This window comes from Trachypithecus francoisi, unplaced genomic scaffold, assembly GCF_009764315.1.
Source record: "Trachypithecus francoisi isolate TF-2019V2 unplaced genomic scaffold, Tfra_2.0 Lachesis_group18, whole genome shotgun sequence".
Lineage (NCBI taxonomy): Eukaryota > Metazoa > Chordata > Mammalia > Primates > Cercopithecidae > Trachypithecus > Trachypithecus francoisi.
In genome coordinates, this window is record NW_022681463.1 from 49,201,243 (window position 1) to 49,220,849 (window position 19,607).

Here is a 19,607-nt window from a genome sequence, read left to right on the forward strand (position 1 = left end):
TGAAAATAGGAAAATAAAGGTTAAAAATAGGGAAACTACTCAGGGTGAAAACAGGAAAAGAAAGGTTAAAAATAGGGAAACTAAGTGATGGTGGCCCTGCCACTTTGAAGAATTACAGACTTTCGAGCTCTCATGTCATTCTGAGACCTCGTTACTTTACCATTTTCTTCACAGGCATGGGAAGAAACAATTGGAATAAGGACAGTGGTTATCATTGTGATTCTGAGTTGAGGTTAGAAGTAGGTGAAACTGTTAAGAAAGACTGAAATCAGAAAAGTAATATGAATGACTGAACAGGTCCTAATCATTGGTTCCATTTTCTATTAAGTCTTCAAGTTTGCTGTGAGAATATTTCGGAGTGTTTATATTATTCACAAAATCATTTGTCAACCACGTAATTACTTAGTGCCTGTTAGGTAACCAGGACTATGATGGGAACCACAGAGAATCCAAAAAGAAAAGAAGAAAATGCATGACCTTCTCCATATCCTTGAGAATTTCATTTATTGCATCAAAGACAATGGATATTATATATTGATAAATATGTATAGAGGCCATTCAGTGAGATAGAAGAAGATAGAATGATGATAGGATATGTGTGGCCAAAGAAACTAGTAGGGAAAAAGAGAATGATTCTTGGAGTAGACTGAAGGCTTTCTGGATGAAGGGATGCCTTAGTTGAGAGTTCCTTGCCATGGAAAAGTTAAAGAAATGAGGAAAGGGAAAATAGGATTGCAGGAAAGAAATGCAAGCTAAGAGTGGGAGAGAAACAGCTGCTATAGAGTTGAAATTTGAAGTGATTAAGTAAAACGTCCATTCTTAAATAAGAAAACTGAGGTACTTTTAATTGACAAATTTTATCCCTATCTGCTTTCTAATCTTATCACTATATATCACAATTTGATGCAATACAGTGGGCATTAGAAGACTACCTTTGGATCAAACATTGAAAGGAAGAATCCATAATTCTTGCTCAACTGAAAGTACTGAGTTAATCTGGACCGTCATTTCATGGGCACAGAAATGCGTATACACAGTGCAAGTACTGGACTCCTGTGCATTTCCCAGCCCTTCTGTCCCTCTAGGTCCCCCGAGCTGTTTATGAGTGATCTGCATCATTGAAAAGGGAAGGCTGGTCAGGTGAGGTAGTTCAGATAGGCTGAGCAAAGATTCAGACTCAAAGGTCATCAAACCTACCGAACTTTTAGGGGAAGACAAGCTACTATAAAAAACAAGTTATATTTCTAGACAAAGCAGCAGATAGAGTAGTTCCTTGGCTGTGGGGTTATGTATGGTATTCACTCAAATAGTGAAAGACTGATTACCTGCCTGGTGCTGGGGAGAAGGGGTGATTAATCACTTCAAGCTGGTGTTGAATTTTTTTTTTTTTTTAAGACAGGGTTTGATGCAATCATAGCTTACAGCAACCTCAACCTCCTTGGTTCAAGTGATCTTCCTGCCTCAGCCTCCTGAGTAGCTGGAACTACAGGTCCACACCATCACACTCAGCTAATTAATTTTTCATTTTTTGTAGAGATGAGGTCTCGCTATGTTGTTCAGGCTGGCCTCAAACTCCTGGACTCAAGTGATCCACCCCACTCAGCCTCCAAAGTGCTGAGATTAGAGGTGTGAGTCACTGCGCCTGGCTTGGTGTAGACTTTTGAGTGATGATTAAACTTGTTCTCACATGGAAGACCTTGCGGACTTCTACAGCTTAGCTCTGAAATCCAAGCTTTTGGAACTCAATTTTTGTTTCTCTCAAATTAATGCCTTTGAGATGAATATTAAAGCATGTGTTGAACTTTTCCATTGCTGGAGCCTAGTAGTGTAGAACGTACTGATTTCCCAGATTAGAGGATAATCAGTTTAATATGAAGACATACATGAACATACAAACACACACATACATAATGTACACATATGCATGCATATATACACATACATGAAACGTGTTAATTATATATTATAAATATAGTATAGGTATTATTTTTTGAAACACTATTTTTAGTTGCCGCCTCTTTGTAAAAATGCTCCGTCATTAAATAAATTTGGGAAACATACTTTGTTTTTTGTGGTTTTGGTACTTAATAAAACATATTACCATATGAAATAGTATATAAAGCTCATATTTTATATTATATAAAACTCAATTATAAAACTCATATATATATATATATATATAAAATTCCAAATGTATTTGACAATAGAACCCATTTCTCTAGATGTTTATCCTCTGATGAGTGCTGAAGAATACTTCATGGAAAATATGACTAGAAGACATAGAAATTACCATTTTAAAGAAGGCTTTTCTTTTCTCTCTCATTACCTACTTTATCCTTCAGAGGATGGAAATATTACGTTATTTGTTCTGGATTCTCAATATGTGGCATGTTATATAAATTTGACTTGGATACAATATCAGTTTTTTTGAAAATGTCTAATAATTTGGAAAGTTTATTTCTGGAAAAATGTATGAAGAACATTCCTTGCTAAGACATACAAGTTTAAAATTTGGATTTCATTATTGCCGTGTTCAATAAAGATCAAAGAAAATGAATACAAATATGTTTAAAAGGCTGTAACCTGCTTAACTAGTAGATTTTTTTAAAAAATGATCTTGAGATGCATAAGGCTCCTGTAGCTATGAGTTGAAACTCAGGATTAGAAGGAAACACTATTTTGACTTGGTTGTATATAAATTTAAACTATTACAAAAATATATCAAAGATGAAAAGGAAATAAGAGACAAAATAGTTACATTATCAGACAATAATACTATTTAAAATAAATTATTTTCTATATTTCAGTTAAACATATATAAACATATAGAAAAAATGGCAACTACCAAAAGAAATATAAATAATAATGTGCATCATTTATAAATCTCTAATGATCAAATAAATAAAAAGTTAAAAAAATTTTGCCCATGAGACATAAAAATTGAGAAAGGTTGATCATACTCAAGGTTAGCAAAGATTTGAGTGTACACTATTAGTACATCTCTAAATTGGTATCTATCTGGAAGGCAATTTGGAAGTGTTTATCAATATATCATATGCCTTCCCTTCGGCCTAACAATCACTGTGCTAGATGTTTATCCCCTAAGAGACAAAGGGAACAAAGATGTATGTATTGCGATGGTCAACACAACACGGATTTTTAGAAAACATTAAAGTACATGAGAATGAATTTCTTCTAAAAAATTTTCCGACATTACTGAGATACAATTTACAAATAAAGTTTTGCACAATGTCCCCACCAATGTTGGTAAAGTTGGACTCTAAGCATTTCCATACAAAGTTGTCCATTTAAAATACCTATGAATATCTATATGCACATTTATGTGTGTTCAAGTGTGAGGTGGAGAAGAGGAGAGCATGGGAAAGTCCAGAGTTGTTATACACCAATCTGTTGGCAGGTGAAGTGGATTATATGGAAAAGAGAGTGAGAGGAGACATTCCACTCTCTACATTTTTTCTTTTTCCCTAAGGAGTTCATATAGATTTTATAATTTAAGAAGATATAGCAACTGTGAAAAACATTTTCATATATGAATACCTCATTTTGGAGGAGAAAAAGAATATTAAAAAGATTAAATTAAAAGTGAGATTTAATCACTAACGTGAAAAGGCAACAATTCTTTTCATATCGTACTAAATTAAGTAATCATATTAGTAACCTGGATTTGTTAAAATGTTCACAACACACTTGCTTGAGTTATGTGGAGAAAATATTCACTAATTTTCAGCCATTGAAAGCAAGTTATTAGGGGTTTGAATTTAAATAGTCATATAATATAAATTAAAAACAAAGTGGCAAATGAATTTGTTTGAGTCATACGAATTATTAGAGTTGCAAACAGCAAATATAACTCACACTGACAACATTTTACAATATAAAAAATAAAAATACCTTAAAAACAAAATTAGTGAAAATGGTGAAAATTAGAAAACAGCAGAACCAATGTAATTATCCAATGCGAATATTTTTAAGAATGAAATGATACTCGGCAATTCCTCTGTACATGTCTTAAACTACAAAGTCTTAGTAATAAGCATATTTTTAAATTACATTTTTTTTCAAGTATACATAATTTCCTGGGTTCTTTTTCCATAACTTTAAAAGGACTTTTAGAGAAAAACCATGCTTATGCTGGGTGATTTTTACCTCATAAAAGGTTAATAGAATCCTGGGAACCTGATCAATGTATGCATGCATTTTACTATACTCAACAGAGTTGTATTAAGTTTCTAATTTTGTGTTGCAAGAGTGTGGCTTATAAAGCTGCTGGCTACTGTATGGCAATGTCACATGTGTCTTGAATTGGGACCCAATCCTGAAACCTAAGAAAAACATCAGCACTAGGCATCAGAGCAGGCTGGTGACAACTCTTCAAATTGCGAGTGAGCTTGTCTACAATGTACTATGGACTTTCAGCTTTTCTTGTTTGTCTAAAGTATACAAATTTATCTTTCTTAAGTGATAAAATTAAAGGGAAAGAACCCCTTGAATTAAAAGGCAAGGAATCTGAGAAATATCTGTGCAGTAAATTTAAATGCCAAATGATAATGCCCTAAAATGAACTGGAAAACCACAACAACTCTTAATTCGTTTGGGCTGCTATAACAAACTCCCACAGATTGAGTGGCTAATCAACAACAGCCATTTATTTCTCACAGTTTTGAGGGCTGGGAAGTTCAAAATCAAGGCACTGGCAGATTTAATGGATGGGGGGGCCTGTTTCCCCAAGGATGGCAGTCTTTTTGCTGTAACATCACATGGCATAAAAGACAAGGGAGCTCTCTGATGTCTCTTTTATAATAAGTAATTCCATTCACGAAGGCTCTGCCTTCATGATCCAATCACCTCTCCAAAGCCCTACCTCCTAACACCACCATCTTGGGGTTAGGATTTCATTATATGAATCTGGAGCAGTGGGGTGCATAGACATACAGTGCATTGGAAATCCCAATCAATTTGTTGTTGTTGTTGTTGTTGTTTTAATATTCATGAAGAAGAAAGGAAAGAGAAAAGAAGGAAAAAGATGGAAGGAAATTGAAGGTATGTCTGGCAGGCATCTCAGACAGCAGACAGCACACGTATCTGAAGTTCAGTCTGATTGTAGTAATGATTCTGGCCGGGTGTGGTGACTCACCCCTGTAATCCCAGCACCTTGGGAGGCCAAGGCAGATGGATCACCTGAGGTCAGGAGTTCGAGACCAGCCTGGCCAACATGGCAAAACTCTGTCTCTACTAAAAATACAAATATTAGCCAAGTGTGGTTGTACGCGCGTGCCTGTAGTCCCAGCTACAGAGGAAGTTGAGGTAGGAGAATGGCTTGAACCCAGAGAAGGAAGTTGCAGTGAGCCAAGATAGCGCCACCACACTCCAGCCTGGGACACAGAGTGAGACACTATCCCCCCCCACCACAAAAAAAGAAAGAAAAGAAATCATTCTCCAGGAAGTACAGAAGTATAAATAGGTATGAGGAGGGTAAAAGCAGTACACATGTTAATATCCAAGGCAAACTGCTGAATTCAAGTCCAAGTCAAAACATGCAGGAGACATTATCAGTCAAGTAAAATAATTATTTGTTTATTTCTTGGATGGCATTGTTTCTCAAAATCAGGCCAGAGACAGTATTTGACTCCTCTGTTTCTGTATGTATTAAGACTGACTCCAAAAAGGTGGAGTAAGAACGAGAACAGACCCCAACATCAGGCGAGGGTGGTTCAGGGTGTCTGCCAAGCTGGCTGGAATTCCTCACAGGTTTCAGAACATGTGGGGAACTGAAAGAAAAACCAGCACACACATAGGATTGGGTAGGTAGAGGCAGAAACATCAGAGGAGGCTGGGACTCCATAGGAGGTCACGCTGAGACCTCACCCTGTCATTGAAGATGACTCTCAGATTGGTTGCAGACTCACCTCCCAGTAAGCTGTACTCCCAATTTACTAAAGGAAATATTGATTTAGGACTGAGTGAGCTGCCTCTAACTTGGCAGGGCTGAACTTAGAAGGAACGCCACCCCTTCAGCAGAAACCTAACACCCTCCCTGACACTTTTGACCCTGGGGTGGGGAGCATCTGTTTGTTTAATTTGTTTCTGTTGCTCTCTTTTCTTCAAGTTTGTCTTTGCATATAAGAGCAAAGATCACAGACTTTTCAGCACAGAGTAAAAGCCCTAGCAACTGAAATGGAGCCACAGAGATTCCTTTTCTTGAGGCTCTTCCTTAAATGGCTTTGCAAACATAGAAACTTACCTTGAAGTGAATTCACTAGCTCAATTACAAGGTGGTGGTCTTTCTTTTAAGAATTAATTCCTGCTGGACAGCAAAGCAAAGAAAACTGTCTCTAATCTCCTACACTATGACTGCGGAATATTTTCCTGCTATTAACAACAAGCTGAATATTACTTTTCATCTGAGGGAATTGGGATGCACAATAGCTCGGAGGAGAGAGCAAGGAGCTGACAGAGCAATGAGAGGTGAGATTTTAAAGTGTTTTCTCTAGTCCATGCATTCTACATGCAAAAAATAACAAAGAAAATTGTATGTTGAATTTATCATCTTAAGGGAGAAATAATCAGATGACTGGAGGCTGTTCCAAGGGCAACCAGCACAGGTGATGCTGTATTCATTTTAGTGTAATTGAAGCAACTCATTTCTGGATTTTTTTTTTTTTTTTTTTTTAATGGAATTTCATTCTTGTTACCCAGGCTGGAGTGTAATGGGGTAGTCTCAGCTCACTGCAACCTCCGCCTCCCGGGTTCAAGCGATTCTCATGCCTCAGCCTCCCAAGTAGCTGGAATTACAGGTGCACTGCACCACAACCAGCTATTGTGTGTGTGTGTGTGTATTTTTAATAGAGACAGAGTTTCACCATGTTGGCCAGGCTGGTCTCAAACTCCTGAGCTCAGGTGATCCACCCACCTCGGCCCCCCAAAGTGCTGAGATTACATGCATGAGCCCACACCCGTCCATTTCTGGGATATATTTATTCAGATTATATATGTGGCTGTGCATGTCTCTGTGCACATATAAAACTTATTTTCTCAGGTAGAAGAATGATTTCATGTTTGTTTTAACTCTTTCAAAAAAAAAAAACCCTCTCACAATGACAGTAAAGGAATGACAGTAAAGCAAAAGCCACGAGAGTTAAGAGTGCAAAAGTCAATAAGCAGATCTGAAGCTTCAATTAATTTAGAGGATCAAAAAACAAAGGAAGCATATATTCAGACAAAGCAAAGAAAACTATAGCTCAGAGTGTAGGAAGTTTGGGAGTAAACCTAGAATAATCCAAGACTCACAACTTGGAGAGTAAGAAAGACTGTATGTGACTTGAGGTTGTGCTAGCTGATGTGTCTGAGAGCAACCTGAAATTTCAGTCTTACAATACAGAAGTCCCTTCCTTAATGGGTGTTCCTGACCAGGGATTGGCTCTCCTCCTAGGCATGAGCTCTGGATCCTGGCTCCCTCTATCCTGAGCCTGGACCATGTTCATAAAGTGAGTTCAAAATTAAACCATACCAAGAACTATCTAGTACACTCAGAATAATTTGAGAAAAATTTGCATTCAAGAAAAAGGATAATATGGAAAAGAAACCCTCAGAAAATAGAAAGGAGTATCTGGAATTTAAAAATCTGGTTGTTTGGGAATTTTCTAAAAAGCAAGGGTAAGAGAAAAAGAGAAAGAGGAAAGATTTTCTCTACCAAAGAGTGATATCTAGTAAAATAAGGAAGCCAATGCTATGTCCCATACCTGTAATCCCAGCACTTTGGGAGGCGAGGTGGGAAGATCGCTTGAGGCCAGGAGTTCAACACCAGCCTGGGCAACATAGGGAGCTGCCTTGCCAAAAAAAAAAAAAGAAAAATAGCTAAAAAAAAAACCTTAGCCAGGAATGGTGGTGTATGCCTGTAGTCCCAGATACCCTGGAGGCTGAGGTGGGAGAATCGCTTGAGCCTAGGAGTTCAGTGAGCTATGATCGCACCACTGCATGCCAGTCTTGGGGACACGGCAAGATCCTGTCTCAAAAAATAAAGCTAAAGAAAGAAAAATAGGATTAGAACATCTTTATTTTGGCACACATAATATTAATATTAATACACATAATTAATTTGGGGCTCATATGAAGGTCATCAATGGATGTCAGAATTAATTGGTGCCCATTTGTGCAGTGACAGAATATTTGGAATCAATGCAGCATCCCACAAATCATTTATTCATTGAAAGGTGGAAAGGTCCTCCACAATACAAGGAATTGCAGTTACTTCCTTAATAAAATGACCATATATCATATCATGAACAGTGAAACAATCTGGCATTATGAGTCCTTTCTAGGATCTGTGAGCTCCAAGAACATCCATTTGCAAAAGCAAAGCGCTTATCTCCACCTAGGCAGCCCTCAGGTGTTCAAGAAACTCCAAAGCTCCTTGGTCCCTGCGGTGGTTCTGGCTGGTTTCCAGGAGCAGAGGAGGAGGGAGAGGTTCCTTGGTGTAATTGAATATGAAGAATACAACCTCACCTATGAACTAATATCACCCAGAATATTCCGTTGTAATCTAATTAAGACCTAGTCTTGTGATAGGCAACATTGTAGTCATATGATTTGTGACTAGTCCAAATTAAAATATGCTATGAGGGTAAAATACATATCACATTTTGTAAATATAGTACTTTTAAAAAAGAAGGTTAAACATATCAAATTTTTATATTATATAATATTAAATGATGTATTTTGGATATATTGGATTAGATTAAATACATTTTTAAAATAGTTTTTCACCTTATTTTTTGAAAGTGGCTATTAAAATATTTAAAATTATGTAAGTGATGCAAATAATTTTTTTTTTCTTCTTTGAGCATTTTTGCTCTTGTCACCCAGGCTGGAGTGCAATGGGACCATCTCAACTCACTGCGACCCCTGCCTCCCAGCGATTCGCCTGCCTCAGCCTCCTGGGTAGCGGGAATTACAGGCACCCACCACCACGCCCAGCTAATTTTTTGTATTTTTAGTAGAGACAAAGTTATACCACGTTGGCCAGGCTGGTCTCAAACTCCTGACCTCAGGTGATCCTCCTACCTCAGCTTCCCAAAGTGCTGAGATTACAGGCTTGAGTCACGGCACCCAGCCGCAAACGGTATTTTTATTGGCTAGTGCTGCTTAAGATCTAATTTCCAGTTGACAAAGATATAGGTCACAGAGAATCAAGTTAATATCCTAAGAAGAAGCAATTATGCAAATCCAGATTGTGAAAGAGTCTACCCCACAACTTTTCTAAACTTATCAGAAATTCAAAGTCATGGGGAAGAAAATGGAGGGAACTGTTTTAAACTAAGAAACTAAGGAGAAAACAAAGGCAATGTGATCAGACTAGATTGGATTTAGAAGAAAAAAAACCCCACAAATGTCTATCAACTTCTTGGAAATAAATTTTTAAAAATTTAAAATACTGTAGATATAAGATGATGTTTATGGACTTATTATTACTTCCTTAAATGGGCTAATAATAGCATGGTATGTAGGCAATGATCCTTATTCTTCGGAGATGTATTTTGAATGATTTTGTGGTAATGTGATCTATACTTTACCTTCAAATGTTGGAGCAAATATGTGAAAGAGGAATCAAAGAAATTGGACGAAATATCTAAAATTGTTGAATCTAGAGAGATTTTACTATTTCTCTACACGTGAAAGTTTTCTTAGTAAAAAAGCTAATAAGGATCAAATTTAAGAAGTTTTCAGAGATGTCTAAACATTTTACATTTTCTACTCTTCTTATATTCTATTTTCTTCCATATATATTTTCCACAGTGATTATACATGTATATTATGTATGTATGATAAAAATACAAAACTATAAGTCTCTAATAAAACAGAAGTTATTATAGGTATGTTCATTGATATTGATTTAATTCATTCCTTTCTCCTCAGTAATCATGTACAATTGAAACACCAGATTCAATACGATGATGATGATACTAGTCAAAATTCCATCACTATCATCAACTCTGTAATTCTTACTCACATAAATGTAAAATTATAATCAAATAAAATTGCGTCAGATTCTTATGGATATTCATTGTAATTAAAACATCAAATTATGAGAACAAAAATTACTTTAACTTGTCATAGATTTCACCCTTAAATAGGCATCTCCACAGCTTTATAGCAAATTGACAGAATTACATTTTAATGCTACATATCTGTCTTATCTGAATTGATTTGAAATTTACACACTACTTTTTCTTTCTAGGCACAGAATTAAATTTGTAATCTCCAGCTCTTTAAGTGCATGCAGGGTTACCGTAAAAAGATACTAAAACTAAAATAAAATCCTAGTCATCTAAAAAAACTGCAAATACACATAACATTTGTTACAATTCATAAGAAGTAGACTTTCACAAATTTCACTAACTATCTGAAATCTAGGGAGCATGTAAAAATAAATTTGATTAGGCAACATTTCTTTATTTTTTTACTATAAATGTGTCTAATATTCACTTAACTTAAAAATAGATATTACTGGTCCCTGGAAAATTTGTCGTAGAAAAAAATATGCTTTTTCCTATTCACTGATTTTTGACAATGGAAACTGTATATGTGCTAGTATTTCTATTTGAACAGGCAACAAACATGGCCCTGAGTAAACCCACAGAGGCCCAGTCACCACCTTGGAAATCAGCACATTATGGAAGTTAATGTAACAGGACTGAAAAATATTCACATCAAAAGAGGAAAGATACGAAGAAATAATAAGAATAATACAGGTAATTTAGTTGCTTTTCTGAAGGAAATATTCATTATATATATATTAACATGATTGTATTTCTAGTTTTTCTAGCTATTGACTCTTATTTATCTTTCACAAGAATATGACTATATATCTTATCTTATAATTAGTTTTTTTTATAATATCAAAATTACCGACAAGTGTAACAACTTGTGATTAATAAGAATATTTCAAATAAATTTTGACAATGTATTAGTATTGATACTCTTAATCATAGTAAATAATTTCTTAATGAATTACTGTTGCAGTTAAGCTAATTTCTTGAAATAAATAATTTTTGTCAGATTTGAGAAATCGATTTAAAAAAAAAAAAACTACAGTACAGCCTGTACATTTCCCACTTTCAGGCGTTTTTGTTTGGCTCTGCATTACAATAAAAGTCCTCTAGATGGCAGTGTTTACCATAGTTAGAATTACGTTAGCACTATTTTTTAACTCTTAAAACGACACTCAATAGAGCAAAATACTGTATAGTTATAAACTAATTTTTCTTGTATTCAATATTTCTTTAGGATTCTTGTTTTGCTCTGAATGCATATTTAACCTAATTCAACAAGTTTTTGCTCATTTTCAGGTTATTATTGCAATTTAATTTGCTAGTTTTCAGGAGCAATTAAGTTGACCCAAAATCTTTAAAATACAATATGCATGTGCTCTGTATTCTTTGGAGGAATTAAAGTAAGTTACTGAGACTGTGGTAACCAGAATAAAACACATCTAAGCAACTAACTACATAAATTACTTTTTTTTTTCAAGCTTCTTTATAACCACCGATTTGAAGGACATTATAGATGCTTTATTAGAACCAAGGGAGAGTTTCACCTTATATTTGAAGTAATCATAGTTTTAATTTTCTCAGCTGATGAATATTCCAACTGAGTCCCAGGTGTATAACAGAATCTAGAACAATCATATTTTGTCAGAAAATTTGTGGGTGGGTTAAGTTATTTTTAACTACTACATTGTAGAAATGATAAAGGTATAATATACATTTGACTTTTATACTGAATATATTGCATGTTACCATAAAACATAAAAGTGCTAATATACACATTAAGGAATCTTATCTTTTCTGAAAATAAGACTGGACAGAAATGGTCAAGTTCAGGATCACTTGCTGATTTGCAGTTTCCCTGTGCCTTCCATAAAGATAGAACATTTGTCACTAAGCGCTGGAAAAGAGATTTATTTCTCCAATTTTTAACTTGTACTTTGGAAAAATAAATTGTAACATATTTTATACAGGCATATTCCTCTAGGTCTTTACAAATAAACTCCACGGATATTTTATTTTTTGATTTGGCAATTTGGGAACTTCGATATAAATTTACTTAAATGAGCAATATATATATTTGTGTATATATTGTATATATATGGTATATCTATTATATAGTGTATATATGGTATATCTGTATATATACTGTACATATATATATATATATGGTCTATCTATCTATCTCTCTGTATATATTCCAAAGAAGGAAGAACTTTCATGAACTTTGGAGATGACTCAAATGTGTCCACCACGTGTTCAATTACCTCCTGTTGACACCTTCCACCCTCATCTGACCTGGTACCCCACATTGCTCAGCAAGTGTCTTAAGGCCTATCGGTCTGTTCTATGTAATTTGCCTTCCTCAGAAGAGTACCAGGCTCCAAACAGACCTCTTCCTCACTCCTAGTTCAAAGTAAAGCCAAAATTTAGCTCTAGATATCTAATATCTATCTATCTATCTATCTATCTATCTATCTATCTATCTACACACACACACACACACACACACACACAAAAATTCTATTCTCTTAAGCAGGGTTCCTCAATTTCAGCACTACTGCCAGCTTGGGTCAGATAATTCTTTGTTGTGTATGTACATTTGTGTATTGCAGGAGGCTGAAGTTCTGTGCATTACAGGATGTTTAGCATCATCTCTAGTCTTCAGCCACTAGATGCAAGTACCAACACATCTCTCTTTCTCCCATGAAGATTCCCTTCCATGTTGCAGGTAGGGCAATCAGAATGTCTCCAGACATTGCCAAATGCCCCTGAAGGAGCCAAATCACCCCCAGGTGATAAGTCACTAAATTGTAAACCTTTGATTTTTATCAACTTTTCTTATTCTTTATAAATATAAAATGCCAATCGAGAGGCTCTTAAAAATTAGTGGCAGGGATGTGACTGAACAAAAATAATGAACTTGAACCAGGTATTTACCCACCATTAGGAGGTCCCTATCTCTGATTCCTTCTGTGCATCATCTTTGTTTTTCTTATTCTTTCACTCTCAAGCTTCCTTTGGTATTCTGGCCTATTATCAAGAAAAACTATTGCTTCTAATCACTCCTGAGTATACACCACTTACTGTTCACAGAATAATTAGATTGATCTTAGAGTATCCATCTTACAGGTCCGGGTTCTTTGGAGAATGGAATCATTGGTCCATGTTGAATTGAGGGTCTTTGCAAATTCAATCAAGTGTTGTCACAGTAAGGTGGATCCATCAATTCCAGGCATTGTGGCATGAGTCCACATAATGTGAAGACAGATGCTTTGATTATAGCCATGTGGATGGAATATAGGGGAAGACATTTCCAAAGAAGGAAGAACTCTAATGGGCTTTGGAGATGACCCAAATGTGTCCACCATGTATTCTATTACCTCCTGTTGACACCTTCCACCCCCATCTGACCTGGTACCCCGCATTGCTCAGCAAGTGCCCTAGGCCTATTGATCTGTTCTATGTAATTTGCCTTCCTCTGAAGAGTACCAAGGTCCAAACAGATCTCTTCCTCACTCCTAGTTCAAAGTAAAACTAAAATTTAGCTCTAGATATCTAATCTCTTAGAGAAAGAGACAATCTAAATTAACTTAATATGTGAATGATATATACATTTCTTGCCCCTCTGAGCAGTACTAGCATCAAAAGAATGCTTGGTAACAAAACTAATCTTTGTATGATAAAATGGTAGGGGTGATTCTTTCTGTAACCTTCTGCTTTTGCTTTCCACTCTCACCCTGTAGCCATGATACTTTGTATTTAACACACCTTTTAGGTCCTTGCTACCTTATCTGTGGTCCAGAGATCAATAGCATCAGTATCCCCTGGGAACTTTTTAGAAATATAGGACCTTAGCTCCCATTGAAAAACTAATATATCAGAATTTACATTTTAATTTAACAAGATCTCTGGGCTATTTTACTCACATTAAAGTTTGAGAAACATGGACTCAGGTTCAGTTAATATCCTGGAATGTTATTTAAATCAAGAAGAAGTCAACTTTAGCACAGTGTTATTCTTATAATAATAAACCCAATAAACCATCTGAACCAATATAAAGATTAAAAATAATTTGGTAGTACATTTATGTAATCAAGAACTTACTTGCTAGTGAGTATTCAAACTATTAAGATTGATGTAACAAGCAAAATTTTTAAAATCTAAAACGTAAAAGAGATATTGTGGTGGGTATACACAAAGTAGAAAATATTTTCAGGGTAGTATGTTTTTTTTCAACATAGCACATATCTTTAATCTTTATTTTTTAAATATAGTATGTCTTTGAAAATAGGTTTTTGAATGAGCTGATTAATATATTTTTTAACAATGGATTTCTCCCTTACTTACTTTGCAATTATTTTATATAATACTCACTTCTACTTTTTTCTTTTTTTTTTTTTTTTTTTTTTTTTTTTGAGACGGAGTCTTGCTCTGTCGCCGGGGCTGGAGTGCAGTGGCCGGATCTCAGCTCACTGCAAGCTCCGCCTCCCGGGTTCACGCCATTCTCCTGCCTCAGCCTCCCGAGTAGCTGGGACTACAGACGCCCGCCACCTCGCCGGCTAGTTTTTTTTTGTATTTTTTAGTAGAGACGAGGTTTCACAGTGTTCGCCAGGATGGTCTCGATCTCCTGACCTCGTTATCCGCCCGTCTCGGCCTCCCAAAGTGCTGGGATTACAGGCTTGAGCCACCGCGCCCGGCCACTTCTACCTTTTTCAACTAATTGTGGCATTTACCTGAAGTTTCACCTGGTCTTTAGAATCCACTTATCTATTATACTGAAAAGTTGGCCTCATCTCCTGGTGAGGGACAAATATTATTCAAAAATAATGTAATTACTCTCTTTTAGCATAGCCATTAAGGACACCTACATTGGTATAGTTGTAATGTGTAGAAATTACATAAGTAATTTGCAACTAGCCCATAGATGTAAAACACGGTACTCATTTGTTCTTTAAAATCAAAACATTCTGTGAATATTTTTGTGACATCAGGAAACATTCATAATCTTTTCAATGTTATTATTACAGGTACTTATTGTTTGTCTTGTATTTTACAAGTGATATTTTTCCAAAGATAACGTTTTAAATTAGAGTTTCTTATAAGCTCCACATATAATGTTTCTTATGACATACTATTTTAAAAAATTAATCTTTTTTATGATATATTCTGGCTTACTTACCAACCCCATTCCCTGAAGTCAAGAAGTTTCTTTGACGTTCTCTTAATTCTTTCTGAATGTTTTACTAATCTGTGGCTACAGAACAGTAAATTCATAAACATGGGAATGAAAAGACATGGTACATTGTAGGACTATTTAAAGGTTTGCATTACAGGGCACTAGAGAATAGGATTTTCATTTAAGACAAAAATTATTCTAAAGAACGTATGTGTACACATACATACACACAAAGACATGTAATTTTTGTAAGCAGAGTAACATTAACTTAATTCCTATAAAAAGCAGAACAGTATCTTTTAAAGGCTTAGCAATCCCCATTTCCATTACTTTGGTGTTATCAGTGATATGGAGTTAAGCCAGGACTGCAGAAGTCAACAATATACATTGTCTCCCTGACTCATCCTAATTCAATTAGAGGGAGACTGTGGGGGGAATTTGGTTCCTAAGAGGAGACTAAAAGAGAAAAATAAGGCTTATCCATCCTCCCCTATATTAGTACGTCTATTTATGTGCACATTATGTAACATATTGGGCTTCTAGAAGAATATCATGAGAGTTTATTTAAAAACAAAAGACAAAAAACATTGTAAGAATGAAGAAGGGAGGACTGAAGAAATACGGAATGAAAGGTTCCCAAAGGAATGTTATTTCAGGTAACACAAAATTCTGTTTTAGGGAACATACTACGTTGAATAAGAATGTAATGAAAGAGAATTTTTAATACATTGTAATATGTTTATTAATTCTTAAAATTTCTCATACCTTTTTAAAAAACTATTTCCTGAATTATTTTTGGGCAAATGCTATTGTGCTTGAACTGTGTTCTTGTCTCAACATTTTCTTGTCTCTATTTTTAAGTTCAAGCAGAGATGCTTCCACAAAATATGTAAGCTTTTCTTACGTCTTTAGACATTTATCATTTTATAAATGTAATTTGAATAGCTAATAGTCGATATTTCAATCTAATAGTTCTTACCTTACAGATTAGAGAAATAAATGTCATAAAGACCCAAGAAATAAAAATATTTTCACATTATATTTCACTGGAAATTACAAGACTTTAAAGTAATCAAATTATTGTACATTTATTCTGTTTACTATCTTAAAACATTTTTTTATGTTTTCTACATGATTGCTGGAGCCCTACATGTGATGCGGAAAAAATCTGTTATGAAAGCTATGCCTATAAATAATCTGAAATTTTAAAGAAGTAATAACAAAACTTGAGAATTCAATATTTTCTTTATTTAAATAGTAATCATGATAAAATAGTGGCACTGGAAAATGTTAGTTTACATTGTGATAACTGTTAGAGCTACAAGCCTGACATTTATAGTCCTTGTCAGTCATAAAAATATAGCAAATTGGGATAAATTTAGTTCAGTCATTCAAAAAGAATGAAGGTTGTCACCTGCTTTCCTTTGTGATTTGATTATCTTGGACAAGGTTTTTCTAAAAAAGAAAAGGTAAAAAGATTTTTAAAAAGGTATTCAAAATGAAAGAGCTAATAATAAATAGTGAAGCAACAGAATTATTCAAGGAGCTTACTATACTTTGCCAGTTTGCATAGCCTTAAAAGGTGTTAATTTTCTTTTTGCGGTGTTAAAATTCTGCATTGTCATTTTCTAAACAGTGATAATATAAATAACCCTGAGTATTTTTAGCACAATTTTCCCCAGAAGTACAGTACAATAGTCTAGTCTTTTTTGTGAAATGGGGACAATAATGCCTGCTGTGACATAAGAGCCCCAGTGATTGATTGATTAGTGTATGTTAGACACAATAAGACACCTGGATTAAAGGAGTCTTAGAAGTACAGGCCACAAAAGTATTTTTTATATTATTTTTAACTATGATTGGAATATAGAACTAGTATATTAGAGTTAAAAATATTAGCCTTGAAGTCCTTGTGGAGGTCATTTGATCATTCTGAATATTACAGTCGGTCTTTTCTCTAAATGTAACTTACAGAAACAGCCTTTACAATCTCTGTGTGAAATGTAATTTTAAAATGCTGAGTGGTAACTAGAAAATCCTAGATGAAAATCCAATTAACAAACTGAATTGCTTAATAATTTAGGTTATTAAATGCCATTACGTGGAAATCATTGTTTAAATATATAAATAGAACAATATTAAACTTGTGGAACACAAAATAATTTTATTAATTCCACATCTGTTTGTGTTTAAATCTGCAAAAGCATTTTAGTCTTCGGTTAGCTGGCTGAAGGTGACTTAGCTTCACAAGTATCCCATGACCTATATAGCAAGCAGAAAACACTAAAGCAATTTTACTATAGCTCAAATGCCATAATTCCCATTAGTATCCTGATGCTACAATCAGGTACAACAAAGGTGAGAACGCCATTATTCCTTGCAGTAGAAAATATGCTTTGAGAAAGATGAATAAGGGTTAATTAAAGAGATCTAATTAGAAGTCTAATATATATACTGGAAGATCGATATTGGAAATCTAACATTTTATTAAATTCGCTAAGGAAAAACAATGATAAAACACAGCATAAAAACAAATAGGTGTTCCCTTACAAAAACTGAAATTAAGAATATTTCCCTATTCTTAATTACACAGATCTAACTTAAAAAATTAATATTGGAGAGGTGGATTATGAACAGCTGTCATTATGAAAATGGTTTATATAGTGTTTTGGGAAGAAACCTTAAGTTGTGATAACACAGGGTTAGGAATATGACCCTTTATATTTACTTTTCCTCTAGGAATATTAATAAGATCTCTAATAATAGTTCTAATTTTAGAGTTTAGAAGTCGGGTTATTTATTATAGTACACACTAGTCTCAACTATTCTAGACTTAAGAGGTAAAACTGAGACCATTGAGGAATCTCAATCATTTAGATAATGCCAAATAAACACCTAAAGGATATAATGCCCTGAGTCCATAGCTCTATTTGTCTCTTAAACTCCGTCTCCTTTGAAAATAATCTAGACATATTTCATTCTGGGGCTTTGACCTGTGGTTTTCTTTAATTGAAGTCTCATAGTCATAAATGGAATCATATGATGATTTTTTTTTTCTCTTCTCTAACCTTCATCTTGTGTTCATACTGATTTCATTTATGAGCACGAGGTAATAATGGGTTCTGCCAGCACGTGAAGCTATCCCTTAGCAAAGAGAAACAATTCCGTTTAATAATGATGTTAAATAATTATTGCTAAGCTATGTGTTGCGACTACAACATGACTTTGAAATGACTACGGTATGATTAGAATAAGAATATGATATAACTGTGGTGCTTATGAAATGAACTGGAAAGTGGCTGTGCTGCTATGTTTATTGTAAATGTATCAGAATGACGGTTCATTTATTTAAAAACAGTGCAGTGCATAAAATAGGTGACAATTGGAACAATGTACTAGCTTTAAGTGTAGATTTTGTGAATGGCAAAATGATCGTTTACTGTGGTAACATAAAAGAATCATCCTTTAATTCACTGACATTATTCTGTGAGGCAATATTTTTCTTTTGACTTTTGGATACTTAGAAGTCCTTTCTGTTCTTAAATTATATACATTCTAATCATACAAAACATTACTATAATAAAAGTTGCTTTGCTATTTAAAAAAAACAGTGTACTATCTGCAAGGAAAGTATTTCATATTTTACATATAAGGGATTAATGGATTTTACAGTGGGCTTTTAGACACTGCAGTTGAACTGTGACTATTAACTCAAAGAAAAGTTTAAATTAAAAAGAGCTTACAATTTCATGTTGGAAAATTGTGATGTCAAATGAGTTGGTTAAATAATGCCATTATTTATTCAATATATGGCTTAGTAGGCTTGATTCGTGATTTTTTAAAATTTCAATTTAAATATCTAAAAACAAATGTTATTTAAAAAAGAAAAAAAAATCTACTGTACTCAAAAACAAGAGGTAATCTCCAACACGCCCTCATAGTGCTTAAGTATGTCAAGAGCCTTTAATGCCTAGGCAGCCCATTACAGAATGGGGAACACACAGGTTTAAAATAAATGCCCTTTATTCTTCCTGTAAGTTAGACCAAGTTATTCAATCATGTACTAAGACCTTCTCAGACAACCTTTATAGGTCAGTCAAAAAATAAATTTTTGATCCAAGTGAACTGTTTCTATGTTAATGCTTCAAACTTTACTCAGGTATCAGGCGTTGTTAAGTACAAGCCATTACACAAACCTTTGTGGTTTACTGACTTAAAAAGATCAATCCAATATATTACTAGATAGTGCTTTGGGGGTCAGTATTTGAGAAATAAAGCTATATTTTGGGGGGAGTCATTCCATCCAGTTCCTGTATGAAAATAAGAAACTTGTGAGGATTTAGTACAGAGCGGGAGTCAGAGAA